The following is a 15,855-nucleotide window of genomic DNA, read 5'->3' as shown; positions in this document are numbered from 1 at the left end:
ATCCCTTTTCTTAAGTTTACCCTCAAATCTTAACTTGGAAATAAGGAATCGTCATTATAATCTGTTTTCCAACCCCCTCAATCTGTCTGTGTGTTTTGACAATATAAATAGGCATTTAAAGCAACCAAAGGTATGGCTCCCCCATATCTTGCAAGCATGATTGAACCCTACAAACCCTCCCGAGCACTCAGATCAGCCAATGCAGGGAAGCTGGAAGTACCCTCACTAAAAACGCCGGGACAACGCTCCACACGTCCCAAACTCTTCTCCCTTCTGGCCCCAAAACTGTGGAACGCACTTCCCGTTGCAATCAGAACTGCAGCATCACTCCCGATCTTCCGCCGTAGTTTGAAAACCCACCTTTTCAGACTCCACCATGGCCCATAGCACTTACCCTACCCCCTTAGACAGCACTTTTTTAGACTTAGATAGCATTTGAAACAGACTTATAGCATGTCATGTAGACAGCACAATAACAGTACAGCATAGTATAATATATATGTATAGCTTATATGTATAGTGTCATTATATATAGATATGTTCTAGTTACGTTCTTAGCTTACGCATGTTTCTTGATAAATGCTGTTTATATATGTGATGTATTCCCATGCTTTTTGTTCTTGCTTAATGTAAATCGCTCTGGATTAAGAGCGTCTGCTAAATGCCTAAATTGTAAATTGGAAATTGGAAAAGACAGTTTGGATTTAAAGTCAAGTAATGATTCCTGACTATCCCAGCTCATACAGTTGTATATTCGATTTATTTTGCACTCCTGCTATGTCTTGAGCAGTGGCTCAGGAGGTAGAGCCCCACCCAGATGTATGCCCCACCCAGATATTATGTCTGTGTCCATGTTATGCCCATATATGGAGTTCTTTGTCAGGCATGCCCAAATATGGAGTCTATGCAGACGTCAGAATGATGTCAGAACAAGCCAGCTCCATATATGGACACTGGGGGCAGGGACCCTGTCCAGAGCCCAGGCAGACGCCTTTTGGGGCGGTTCTGGATAACCGTGGTTCCGATTGACTCGACACCGGGCACTGCACTCCCTGTGGGGCGAACGGTTCACACACACACACACACACACACACACACACACACACACACACACACACACACACACACACACACACACACACACACACACACACACACACACACACACACACACACACACACACAGAAAAATAATATGGCATGGACTATTGAATATAATTCAATAGTATATTTAGACACAAAGGTATAACATTCTGTATTGTATGCCTCATTTTTGATTGCTGATGATCATAGGCCAAAGTGTACAATATATTATGAAAAGTTAAAGGCCCGCGTCCGGAACGGTCGAGAGTTACCACGTGGGGGTCCCCCAGGGGGTCCCTCTACTGTACTGTCAGTGTAATGTACTGTAACACCCCAAATCATATACAGTTAATGTGTGTGTGTTAGGCTGCACAACAGTGACACTTGGTTGTGAAAACCAACCAAACGCTATTTTCGTGCTCGGACAGACCCAGCCAGCCATGGCACAGACCCAGGGACACACAAAGCGGTCTGTGTGGCCGCCCTTAATATATCTAACTGCAGGCACAGCCTGAAGTGCAGCAAAAAATAAATACATAGAATCACCACCAATCTTTGTCACTTTTCCAACCAACTACTTTTAAAAATAGAGTATCGGACCGGTATGACAGCCTTTTATGTGCCGATCTGTCAGGCAGGGCAGACAAGCTCATAGCCAAACGTTATAGTGTGTAAAGTATTACTTTCCCAGGCTGGCCTGCACTTATGGGCCTTTTCTAGTAGAACTGTACAGTAAGTGGAGGAAAGGAGTTGTAAAAAATCACACCCAGGGCACACCTTAGATTTAATTTGATCACATGGTCTTTCTGTCTCTAGATCCGCTCATCTTTCCGCATCTCCGACCATTTCCCTGTTCTGTTCAACGTTTCAATTCCCTGCTCATCTGTCAAACCCCAGGCCCCTGCTCGTCGCCAGCGCTCACTCACGCCTGAGACTGCCTCCCGGTTTTCACTTCACAGTTCAACAAATCCATTTTACATTCCCCAATTGCACCTCCAGTGCTGACGAACTTTTTGATATGTTTAACTCCACATGCACCATCATCCTGAACTCAGTGGCCCCCTTTAGACTGCAAACAAAAAGCGCCAAGGCACTCTCAGAGCCCTGGCTAAACAGCTCTTCACGTGCCCTCAGATGCGTCTGCAGACGCACTGAGCGGAAATGGAAAAAAATATGGACTCCATGGGCAGTATTATGCGTGTCTTAAGTACCAGGTCTTATTACTTAACTTAAGACCTAGAGGCGTGATCAATGCCATTTGGCTATTCTGAGTGGCCAAACAGCATTAACCACGCCTCCAGGTCTTAAGTTAAGTAATACGACCTGGTACTTAAGACACGCATAATACTGCCCCATGTCTCTCTTGATATCCTTCGCGGTGTCAGAATACCAGGAAGCGGTCAAAGCCGTTAAAACCAGATTTATATCAGACCTGGGGCCCTATTATGCATGTCTTAAGTACCAGGTCTTATTACTTAACTTAAGACCTGGAGGCGTGATCAATGCCATTTGGCTATTCTGAGTGGCCAAACAGCATTGACACACCCTCCAGGTCTTAAGTTAAGTCATAAGACCTGGTACTTAAGACACGCATAATAGGGCCCCTGGTCTCCAAAAACAGCAAGAAACCTCAGGTTCTTTTCAGTATCCTCAATTAAATTATTAATCCCAGAGATGTCTCCCCCATCGTAACTTCCCTCACCCTATGCCAAGATTTCTTTTTTTTTTTTACTGATAAGATAACTGCCCTCAGGGCAGCTCACTCACCCGCTGCTGCTGTCAACCTTAAGCGCCACCTTTGCTTACAGACATTGTAATGCAGTTGCGTCGCACTAAATGTGCCTCTGATGTCATCCCGTCTCATCTTCTCAAAGATGTTTTTGACTCTGTTGGTAACAGTGTATTAAAATGTATGAATGCCAGTCTCAGTTCTGGCCATGTCCCTGCTGCTTTTAAACATGCAAAGGTTCAGCCTCTTTTAAAAAAAAAGAATCTCGACCCTTCCGTTCTTTCAAATTTTAGACCCATTTCACAACTCCCATTTCTATCCAAGGTTCTCGAAAAGTTAGTTTATACCCAGTTGCAATCATTTTGAACTACCCACGGCAATGACGGCATCCATGAAACCTTTCAGTCCAACTAAGGCTGCTGGCCAAGATCAAGGCCTATCTACCACCCTCAGACCTAGAGAAAGTGGTCCATGCCTTCATTTCCTCGCGGATCGACTACTGCAATGCCCTGTACCTTGGAATCGATCAATCTGCTATCAGGCGCCTACAACTCGTCCAAAATGCTGCTGCCCGCCTCCTTACCGGAAAGAAAAAGCGCGATCATATTACACCTGTCCTTGCTTCCCTTCACTGGCTCCCAGTTCTCTTTAGAATTGATTTTAAATTATTATTGTTTGTCTTCAAAGCCTGCCCCCCCTTACCTCTGCGAGCTCATTAAACCATACGTCCCAGCCAGACCCTTGAGGTCAGCTGACCAACTGCGTTTGATTGTTCCTGGAACCTCATGTGTCACTAGAGGTGACAGAGCCTTCTCTGTGGCCGGTCCCACACTGTGGAATGCCCTGCCCCTTCCCATTCGCTCTGCCCAGTCCCTGGGTGTTTTTAAATCTCTCCTAAAGACCCACTTTTTCTCCCTGGCTTTTAATGTTGTCTGAAAACGCATATACCCTTCTTATACCATGTTTGTATATACTTCTGCTCTCACTTGTTGCTTTGTTTTTTTTCGTTTTTGTTTTTGCTTTCTTTTCTTTACATGCTCTTGTTGTTGCTCTGTTCTTGTTTACATGCTCTTGTTGTTGCTCTGTTCTTGTTTACATGCTCTTGTTGTTGCTCTGTTCTTGTTTACATGCTCTTGTTGTTGCTCTGTTCTTGTTTACATGCTCTTGTTGTTGCTCTGTTCTTGTTTACATGCTCTTGTTGTTGCTCTGTTCTTGTTTACATGCTCTTGTTGTTGCTCTGTTCTTGTTTACATGCTCTTGTTCAGCACTTTGGTTTGTCTTCGGTCAATGTAAATGTGCTATACAAATAAACTTTGATTTGATTTGATTTGAGCTCTTATCATTATACATCATCATACATCCTCTCATGAACAACTGCATTTATGTGATTGGTTAGCCGATTTGCTCGTCTACATATGACGTAAATGTTCCCTTAATTGTCAATGGCATTTAATGTTTGTGTTGGCACAAATCTACGTCATATTTGAGGCACATATGACCTAATTTCTCCTTTCATTGTCAATGGCAAATATGAGACGTGAGGGGACAAAAGCTGTATACCCCTAAAAAAAAATCACACCGTGTGAACTGAGTGGTGTAAGGTCTTATATAGCCTGATCAGCTGTGGTCTGACGTAATGTCTGAGGTAATGAAATCACACCCGGGTGAACTGGGTGACCGTAGCAACCATGCTCATTTTTTGAGCACAGACAGACAGACTAACAAAGCCAGTCGTAGGAGTGGTTTACACCACTCAAAAAAGTAGGCAACAGAAATGTTTAGAAGAAAGAGAAAAGGAGTAGTGTGGAGATCACATACACAGTCAGGCCGGAATTGCAATCAGTCCCCCACTGGACAATGACCAGGGGCCTTTATTATTCCGGGAAAAAAACAGAAATAAGCAATAGACTTGTAGAATACCCAGCAAGCCAAATTATGTCATGATGACGTTATGACGACCCAACGTCCTCTGGTGATGTTCAGGACTAGGCCAGATCACAGCCCATATGGAGATGATCTTCACGTAATTTCCAGGACGTCTTCACCAGTTGAAATAATATAGCTTATTCTAGGCCAGATCTGACTAGTTTTTTTTGTGGCTTTCGCCTTTATTTTATATTTTTTATTGAGGGACAGACAGTAGGCTGCAGTAAAGGCCATCGGGATCGGGAGTCGAACCCGCGGCACACTGCCAGACTGGATTACCAGCCAAAGTGCCTGGACCAGGCCCAGATCTGACTAGTTATGATGTGACTTAAGTTGATCTGGCCTCGATCGGACTCTCTCTGATTCACCCAGGACGTCGCCTGCACAGACCGAAAATGTGTCCACTGGCCCGGCCCTGGCCCATGGAATGCAACCTGGGCCTGTCCCGGCCCAATATGGTGCTGCAGTTTCACAGCTCAGCTCGAACCCGGCCCGGAGCCCAACACCATTTCTAGAGTGCGATTTCACTGGTGCATGCAGCAGCTGCAATCTCAGCTGCTTTCTGATCAAAAACAAACCCACAAGAGTAAGTCAAGAACACGTAACATTTTCTGCACTGTGCAAAACCAACTGGCTCGTTTGTTAGAGTGGTAATTAAATCAAACTGCTTCCAAGCTTCAGATTTTCCTGCAGTATTTGTGACTGCTTGGAGCTCCCAGAGAGCCAACTTTTCCTTCATCATTCCGTGTGTGTGTGTGTGTGTGTGTGTGTGTGTGTGTGTGTGTGTGTGTGTGTGTGTGTGTGTGTGTGTGTGTGTGTGTGTGTGTGTGTGTGTGTGTGTGTGTGTGTGTGGCCCTGCGGGCCTGCAGGGCTCTATCGTAGACACCAAATTAATACCGGCTCCCTAGCTCTGGAGTGTCCTAATAATACTTACATTATATGCCGGGCCGCTATTCAGCTTACCGGACTGTACAAAGTCTTTGGTCAAGCTCTTCTCTCTCCAGTTGCCACGCACGCACGCACGCACGCACGCACGCACGCACGCACGCACGCACGCACGCACGCACGCACGCACACACACACACACACACACACACACACACACACACACACACACACACACACACACACACACACACACACACACACACACACAATGACTGGTCTAACCAATGACTGAGTAGGTGTGGAGCTGTCCATGGAGCCAATGAGCTGGAACGTACAGTAGCAGCCTTCAATCACCTGCCCTCTCAGGTCCTCACCTCTCACAGAGGCTTAAGGGCATCACACCTCCACAGTAGTTAATTTGCTGTGTTGTGATTCGTTCATATAATTATCTTACAATGTTGCACTTTCCTTCGGATCAGCCATCGGCACCATTTAAACGTGGACCAAACTTGTAAACAAACACTATGGCCCTCATTTATCAACCGTGCGTACGCCAAAATATGGGTGTACGCCGAAATTACCGCAATTTTCGGCATTTACGATTTGCGCCAACGTTTGAATTTGAACTTGAGCCAAGACAAAAACCACGTCTGGTCGGGAGCTGTCGTACGCTTTGTCCTCACCTGTTTTTCTGTCGTAGAACAGCGGAGCAGCATTGTTTGACCAGCTGAGAGGCTGTCACAGGCATCGAAACATATATTCACTCCTAAAATGTTTATATAAAACTGTATAGGTATGTATATGGGCTAAATGTAAAAAAGTAAAAAAAAGTAAAGGAATACATCAACGATGTGTCTTTGTGTCATATGAAATTAGTAGGAGATTTCCAACTTTACAAGCAAGCAATTAAAATCGCGCATTTAAAAACAAGGTTGCAAGTTACTGTAGATGCGTAAGCCATTTAAACAGTGTTTTGCATGATGAGCGCATACATGCGAGGATTTGGGCTGTCTGTTCTGAAATATTTCGGGACGTTGGAGAGTATAGTGCAGTGCTGCAGCGCGGAGAGTCCCAACATGGGTAGCCTACTGTAGCCTAATCTACAGCAGGCCGATGTCTTTCTGGAGTTACAGTATGTGCAATCTCCTCCTCGTTTAATAAACCCGACGCGTCGCTCGAATGCCAAATGTGCCGTGCCAGCGCAAGTGGGAACGCATCGGAGATAGTATAGGCTAAGCCAGCCTGCAGCCTACCACCACCACCACCACTGTCCAGTGCCACATAAGGCTACGGTTTTGGCTGCAATATTCATATAATTGACAGTTGACAGCGAGGCAATTTAAATAGACTGAACGTGCAAACTGCATGGTCAATTGGTCACGGACGGACCACAGTGATAGAGAGACAGACAGGACAGGAGATGCACCTTGCAAAACAGCAGCGTGTGTGCGCGCCTATTTGTTATATAATTCATGGTTCACAGGTTCAGGTTTTCGTTCACTAATATATCTTGTTGTATATTAAATGAATAAAGACTTTAATAATTGAATATAGGCCTACAACTAACAACACAGTGACAGTTGCTTGCAAATTGCGATATGTGCGTGCGTGCGTGCGGGGGGGTGAGGCGGGCAGCAAGGGAAGCGAAGCGAGAGGAGAAACAGACATGGTAGTCCTACAGCTTTATTTAATTCATGCAGGTTTATTTATTTAAGATACAACAAGTTGCGTGTGCGTGCGTGCGTCTGTGTGTGTGTATGGGAGGGGGGCAGGGGCAGCAAGGCAACTTAGGCAAGCGAGTGAAACTTTTTTTCTTCCTGTAACCATGGTTTCCAGGTCGTATTGCAGTTGTTCATGTCGCAAAAACGAGGGCGAGGCTTGATTTCATAAGGGGGTGCCAGATTGATTTATCAGGAATGAAATTAGGAAGGAACAGCTGTCTGCGATCACTTTGTAAATGCCGACCCGACGTGGGTGTACTACGAATCCTACACTCGAATTTGGGGCAGATTTTACACTCAATTGATAAATGAGGGCCTATGTGTCTGAATTTTAGACAAATATGTAAAAAACAACATATCTGGAATATTGAGTAGTCTATCTTATTTGGGTGAGTCAACACTATAATGAAAGTATCCTATCTACCCATGTATCAAATACACAAGCAGACCTACAAGCTCGTAGCGCGCCACTCGGTGGCGCGCTATGAGCTTGTAGATCTGCTATTTTTCAATAGCTAAAGCATAACATAATGCCAAAAGGAGTTCCCGCCCAAAATGGGTTAATTATTTCAGTAGGCCTGTAACTTTACACAGATTATATATAGGTGTAATAATATAGGTTATAGCTATAAAAGTGTTAAGGATGTATTTTGCATTATACATACAATTAAAGTGTGTAAGCCATCAAAATGACCAAACCCTTGATGTCGTACTTCCATTCCAATACTAGTTCTGTATTACTTTGTTCAGTGCCAAATGCTTCATTTTCTTTCCAATGCCACTGGGAATTCCGCTGAATGGCACTGCAGTACATCTATTATGTAAGAATGCACTTTAGGATGCTTCTGGGTGACTTTCTCAGGCCCTGCTTCTCCTGCTTCACCAAATACAGAAGACCTCTCTCCATGTATTTATATAGAGATTTGCATTGCTTTGTCTGTAAAGGCCAGCCAGCGACCAACCTGCACTTAAACCCTATCTCCCACTTGTTTGGTAGGATTTTGACCACTTACTGCATCATCACTCAATACGTTAATTGTTACAGTCACAAAATGCAACAAAGTACAACAAACATCGTCTGATGCTGATATGAGATCATTAGATCAATAGTGCAACGTTTTTGGTATAATTGGAGTCGCTATGGAGCAGTTGATGGAACGCACACAGAAGCATCTATATGCCCCACACCCCAACAACCCAGCAGATTATAATCACTAGGGACATTGACCAGTAATTCTACAGGGTGTGCTAGACCAGTGGTTCTCAACCCGTGGGTCGCGACCCCTCGGGGGGTCGCCAAATTATTTTGGGGGGTCCCCAAAATATTTTTTAAAAAAAAGAAAAAAAAAGATTTTTTTTTTAAAATTTTATTTTCACGATTTTTCAAAAATAGCAGACCTACAAGTTCATAGCGCGCCACTCGGTGGCGCGCTATGAGCTTGTAGATCTGCTATTTTTCAATAGCTAAATTATAACAAAGCTTAAAACACCAAAGGGGTTCCCGCCCAAAATGGTTTAAGGTTATTGTAGCAGTCAATTTATATTGGGGGGTCGGGAGGGGGCGGGGCGGGGGTCCCGAGACATTGCCAAAGCATTTCCGGGGGTCCCCGGCCAAAAACGTTGAGAACCCCTGTGCTAGACAACAGCATGACATTTGAGGACATAAACATTGGATAGCCAGGGAAAGTGCACGATGCTCGTGTTTTTGCCCTGTCTCCCCAACAGAGACGATATCCATTTCTCCCCTGGCTTATGAAGCCATGCCCAGAAGGCTGATCAGATCAACTTTAATCACCAGCTCATTCAGGAGCAATTGACCACAGAGACAGCCTTTGGGCACCTCAAATAATGAGGTTTTGAATTTATATATTGTTATATATTGCTTTTATCATTGAGGTATGCAGTTTGTTTTACAAAAACGAATAGAATATGCACATCACTTGGTAGAGGTGCTGGGTTAGAAAGTAAAAGTAGAATGAACCTGCACATGCACTCATCTGCTCCAATTATTGATTTATTGACGGCGTTTCGAGCCAAGGCTCTTCATCTGGTCAAACTCGAGATGTGAGCAATCCACCTAGCAGTTCGTTTTAACAATTATAACATAACATGGCTCATGTCATGTTTTAGAGAGCACACCCACGTCGTTTTACCTTTTATTTTCTTCTTTTCTTGTATGTCTTGGGTTTGAGAACGGCACTTCCGCATTCCTATAGACTAGAGTGCCCGAGACGGCACCAGGCAAACGTCTGACGTTTGTTCACATTTGTCCCAATAAGTCACGATAATTCAAAGTCATACGATTTGTCACAAACGTTACCGCAGTGAAATTTGTTCTCCGCATTTGACCCATCTCTTGGAGCGGTGAGCCGCAGCCAAGGAGCGGTGAGCTGCAGCGTGCGCAGATTTGACCCCCAATCCAACCCTTTGATGCTGAGTGCCAAGCAGGGAGGCATTGGGTCCCATTTTTACAGTCTTTGGTATGACCCGGCCGGGGATCGAACCCACGACCTCCCAGTTTCAGGGCGGACACTCTAACCACAAGGCCACTGATAGGCCGTTTGCAATGGGAGTGAGAGTGTGTTGTAAAAGCACTTGAGTAAATGTGTTCAGTTACTGTCTACCACTGGTGTTATTGATGACAGAGCCCAGCAATAGTATATGAACATCTGGTATTCTGCTTGCCAGGAATCTCCATTCCTCAGCTTTGTTGTTGTTTCCACAGCAGGCTCCTGATTGCTGCGTACAACCTGTGTGTGTAGCTTGTGCTCCGTTCCCTTACATTCCATCTAGCTGCCTGTGCAGCTGATCCATGTAAGCCTGTGGCCTCGATATCATCCTGACAAGATTTGGCTTCAGGCTTCCCAGACTGAGCCCCAGGAATGGGCAGCTTTCCACTGCTTTCTCCACCCCATGCACATCATGGTCTCTGTCGGGTTGCCGGAGCACTGCTGACCTCTGTATCAGTGGGTGCAGCTCCGAGCAGCCTCTGTCTGGACGGGCACTTTGGCCTTAGGTAGTGCCAGTTGTGGACAGTGTTGTACACTCAAAGGGATTGGCAGAGTACACTGATCAGTGATCACATGACCCCAAGCTCTAGACCTCCAGTTCTAGGCTAAACATTTTTTTCTTTTTTCACACAGCTCTACTCACAAGGTATATTAATGACATAATGACATGACAAAATGGTGAAAATTAGTGGGTGTTCCCCTTTAAGTACTGTACTTCAGTAATTTCTATACATCTGTACTTGAGTTTTTTTCTCTCCACTATATTTCAAAGACAAATTGTACTTTGTACAAATTGTACTTTTGACTCCATTACATTTCTAGGAAGGCCAAAGTACATTATACTTAAGCCCTTTTGCAAATACAAATAGCCGTTCTACAAGCTACAAATAACCTGTCATGATGCGAAGCATGGTGAGCTTAATTGTACATCTGCTATTTTTGATTATTATGTTTTGTGTGAGTGGTTTGTGTCTTTGGGGTTTATGAATACTGAACCAAATAAAAGTAGCTTGTGACTAAATAATGTACATAGAACCAAAGCATTAGATATTCACTGGAAAACAAATTTTAAGTTACCGTTTTGGACATAAGATTTCCACCCAACATTGACGACATTAGCATTAAACATTAGATTAGGCGCTCACCGTCATTCCCATGCGACACATCTCCACAGTCTGCTACTACTTAGGGTCTTAGGGCTTAGGGTCGGCGACAGAGTACAGCATCTTGCAATGGGTCTGGTCCACAAGATTCGATACTCCACCAAGATACCCATGTACCTGTGTAGATACTTCCTTAATGTTAACGAAGTCCACACCCACAACACCAGAGGGAGTGCAACGAATCATGTTCAACCCAGATTCGGCACAAACAAGGGACTAAATTCTTTTCGCTCCTATGCCACCAAAATGTGGAACGCCCTACCAACAGTCATTAAGACATGCGAATCCCTTGACTCCTTCAAAACCGCTCTCAAAGGGCACCTACGGATGGCTGCAATTCGAAACTGGCCCCCGTAAAATCTGAATCCCCCCCCACCGCCCCCCCCCCCCTTTTTCCCCTCACTGTATATGTTTATTTTCCTTTTTTACCTCCATTATGATGAATTCCTGTACTGTTCTTTGTCTATATAGAAGTGTCTATTTGTACGTCTCTAAATGTTTTGATGAATTGAACATGGTGGACCCGGTTGTAAACAAGTGTAATGCTTAATTGGGTCGTCCACTCACAGTTAACAGCCTTTGTATTGAGTTTGTGCTTGAAATGTACTGTAATTCTGCAAACTGTTAATACAAATTTCAATCAATCAATCAAACTTAGAGCCGCATATGCACTCCTGCTAGGTAGACTGATCAATGTCCAATGAATGAATGAACAATGAATAAGCACCAGACTTGGTTGCTCCCATAGGATATTCTACAAACCACACAGACTTGTACGAACTGCCACATATTGCTCAGCAGTGTTGATTTTGTCGACTAATACTATGACGAAAAATGTTCGTCGACTATCTTTTTTCACAGAAGAAAACTAAATGAAAACGAAGCTATGATGACTAAAACTAAGACTAAATATATTATTTCGTCAACAATAAAAAAGTAGACTAAAATGTTGTGAGCTTGTAGATCGGCTATTTTCATTTTCAATACATTTTAGTCGACTAAATCAACTGTAGATTTAGTCGACTAAAACTAGACTAAAGCCCTAACCACACCAAAGGGTCGAGACGGTATTAGCATTGTTCCAGCGGTGTGATATGTGTGATTCAGCTGGTTGAATTCAATGGCCCAAACCACACCAATGGGTCACCTGCAACTCCTTGCAACCGTTTCGACCCAAGGCAGGGGCGGAACTACCAGGGGGAGGGGGGTGTCGTTTCACCCCGGCCCGTGACTCCAGGGGCCCGGGGCGGTCAGATGATCGATCGACGACCACACAGCGTTAAGCTACCTCCACATTGCGCCGACGGTCGGCTGTCGGCCAGTTTGAAAGCGTTGCGAGCTTGTCGGCAGGAGACTCCCGACGAGAAGCTCCCGTCGCTTGCCGCCCATATCGCCTTATCGACGCGTTGGAACCTGTTGATGAAGAACCGAACATGTCCTGTCGGCAGTGTTCAAAGAACGATCGTTCACGAACGCGTTCATATTTTGGGTGAACGTGAACGTACTGTATTTCTGCTTGATGACATGTCATTGTGAACGCGTTCATTTCTGGCGTGTGTGAACGTCACTTTCTCACGTTCAACTTCGTTCAAGAGTGAGTGTTTCCATACAGCCTTTCCATACAGCCTTGTAAAAGTTGTCACTTTCCCAAAGGTTGGAGTTCATTCCCAATAGCAGACTTTATTCCTATGGGCTGTGGCAATAATAATAAAACAATTATGAAAAATAACTAGACAGTTCATTTTTTGGAACCATGAACTTTAGTTCAACATTTTGAATGATGCACTATGAACTGAACAAGTTCATTTTTTAATTTTTGAACTGTGAACTGAACTAGGTCATACAAAAAAAGAACTTTCCCAACACTGCCGGTCGGTTGCCGATGTCTGGAGCGACCCTATCCATAATTGTAGTGATGAGGGGGGTAAATTACTCCACTGTAGAGTGGACTTGTATATTAGTCTGCTCGTCATGTTTCAGGGCTGACTACTGGTATAGTGTGTGAACTAGATACCATATATTATCAATATCAACTCTCAATTAATATATAATACCAATCAATCAACTCCAGTCTCCAAATCAAAAGCAAGACTAGCGGAAATAATGCTATCTATGTTTGTTTTGAAGCTCTGTGTTGCCATATTCTGTTTTGATTGATTGATTGATTGATTGAAATATGTATTAACAGTTTGCAGAATGACAGTACATTTCAAGCACAAACGCAATACAAAGACTGTTAACTGTGAGTGGACGACCCAATAAAGCATGCTTGTTTAGAAGAGGGTCCACCTTGTTCAATTCATCAAAACATTTAGAGACGTACAAATAGACACTTCTATATATAGTCAAAGAACAGAACAGGAATTCATCATAAAGGAGGTAAAAAGGGAAAAGAAACATATACAGTGAGGGGAAAAAGGGGTGGGTGGTGAGTGAAACAAGCGACCAGGTCTATGAAAACAAATCCAAAAGAAACAACCAGTTTCACTACTTCAGCTATTTTTATTTTTTAATAGGCCTAATCATGAAAGCAAGCCCAAATAAGCAACTACACTTCAGAAATAAGCCCAACTATAAAGCAAACGGGCAACTATGAATATTAAGCTCAACTAGCCCAAAGTCGCTTATAATAAGCAGACCTGGCAACACTGCAAACCATCGCTGCTGGCTGCTTTCTGCAATTTGCATGGTATGGGGGGGAATAATGTTTCGTCGGCAGACTGGCTTTGTGCAGATAAAACATGCTAATCTGTTATGCAATATGAGAGTTTTAAGTAGTCTTTGACTAGTCTGAACAAGTTTGTTTGGTCTGAAGTCACCTTTACACAGTCACTCATGACTCATGAGTTGTTCTAGTGGCGAAAAATACAACTTCTGGGAACTCAGATTACCCATGAGTCTCACGACAGATTCCATTCAAAGCATTATCTCTCAGGGCGCTACAAATCTATCTACACATCCTGTAAATTCACTTCAGAAATAAAACTAGTGTTTACTAATCATTACAAGTATAGCTCTTATTTTGAAGAGGAAGAGGAAGTCTAGCTGTTTCGGTTGTAGCCTATACTTCCATGACAGACATGTCCATCCGGACTGACAGACTGTAAACATTAAAAGTGATACGGTGGATTAAACGCATGCTTTTAGCCAAAGTTTATATATTTACCATATGAAAGCCGCACATCTTTGACTTAAACAATGTACACACTTTGGAATATACGTTAAACATGGTGGAAGTGGATCCTCTACCGGCAGCCAGCATTAGGTGAGTAATTAATTCATTGTAAAAGTATCACGCTGGTAAAATCATCAGCAGCAGCAGCCATGGGGCGGTCACCCCTTCTTAGGGTCACCCCCCTCGGCCCGGTACCACGTTCCGCCATGCAGTGACATAAGGCAGTGGTTCCCAAACTTTTTCATGTCAAGGACCCCCTAATTGACACTAATCAGCCCGCGGACCCCCATTTGAAAATATATGCCAGGGACTGGCCATAAGAGAAGATTTATAGGGCTCTAGCAATGATTCTCAACCGGTTTAATTTCAAGGACCCCCAGTTTGACAAGCATTAGGCTACGGACCCCCATTTAATGGCATTTCTATCTCTGGGACCCCCAATTTATATTGTAAAATCATTTGTACACTCTGAGTTACAGGGTCCATTTGGTTCCAAATGATCATTTAGCTGGGTCCCCCCTGGAACACCCTCAGGCTCCCCTGGGGGTCCCCGGACCCCACTTTGGGAACCAGTGACATAAGGAGTTGCATGGCGACCCTTTGGTGTGGTTAGGGCTCAACACTAAAACATTCCAGGTGACTAAAACTAAATGAAAACTATTCAAGAGTACTATGACTTTTTAATAATGGGATGAATCTAGAGTTGCAATACCCTCCATTGACTCCCCATTCATCCAATTTGCTTTTGCGATCTGCTTGTATTAAATTACATTAAACTCACCAACATTGCAGCTGGAGGGCAAGCTTGAATTATCCTCTTTCAATATGCCGAGCTTTTGTTTCATAAAAATCCACCGTTATGAGCTACTTTCTGTCAAGAAATTCTCTGCAGGTGATTCATGAAGTGAATGGAAGGTGAAGTGTTGGAGTTTGGAAGCACTCTTTTTTTATTAACGGGTCGCGCTGCTCCCTCCTGCATTATGTGCAAAGGCGAAACAGGTGGTACGCAGGGCCGTTCAGTGACCTCGACGAGTGCTTCCAAACTCCAGCACTTAGAAAAATAATCACCTGCAGAGAATTTCTTGACAGAAAGTAGCTCATAACATGTCTACGGTGGTTTTTATGAAACAAACGCTTGGCAGATTGAAGGAGGATGTTGCAAATTGTGGCTAAATCAACACTATATTGCTCAGATCGCTCTTAGCTGTGTTTATACCATAGCAGAGCATATCGTTGGTGAAACGTCTTTCTCCTTATTCTACTTTCTTTTTTTTTGTAAATTACTACTTGATCATATTACATCACCCAAACGTTTCAAAAGTAGCGACAACCAGAGCCATAGAGTAAGACAGTTACGCAAACTCTGTTCACTTCATGGGGCCAGTCCAATGGCGGCTCTCCTACATAGACTTCTATTGAATGGGGACAACCGGAAGTATTGCATGGGGACAACCGGAAGTTTACGGAATGGACCACGTGACCGTGCTGTTTTCTGCCCCCTCAATATCGCAACTGTTCTATTTTAGATGGCTCTGGCGACAACCAGATCGACGGACGTCGATCTGTTACTTTTGATATATTTTTTAAATCTTAAATCTTGCTTAAATCTTGCTTAAATCTTGCTTAAATCTTAAATCTTGCTTAAATCTTAAATCTTGCT

The 15,855-nt window shown here is 43.8% G+C and overlaps 1 long non-coding RNA gene across 1 annotated transcript in view; it reads left to right on the top strand.

Annotated features, from left to right (window-relative positions):
* Positions 1 to 13,734: 13,734 nt before the first annotated feature.
* LOC306920456 overlaps positions 13,735 to 15,855 on the top strand; it is a 77,138-nt gene continuing 75,017 nt past the window's right edge. The window contains exon 1 of the long non-coding RNA XR_013789663.1: positions 13,735 to 14,285. This is a non-coding gene — a long non-coding RNA (uncharacterized lncRNA). The remainder of the gene's footprint in view (positions 14,286 to 15,855) is intronic.

The sequence above is a fragment of the Electrona antarctica genome (assembly GCF_951216825.1).
Source record: "Electrona antarctica genome assembly, chromosome: 3".
Taxonomy (NCBI): domain Eukaryota; kingdom Metazoa; phylum Chordata; class Actinopteri; order Myctophiformes; family Myctophidae; genus Electrona; species Electrona antarctica.
This window is presented reverse-complemented; position numbering and strand designations above follow the sequence as displayed.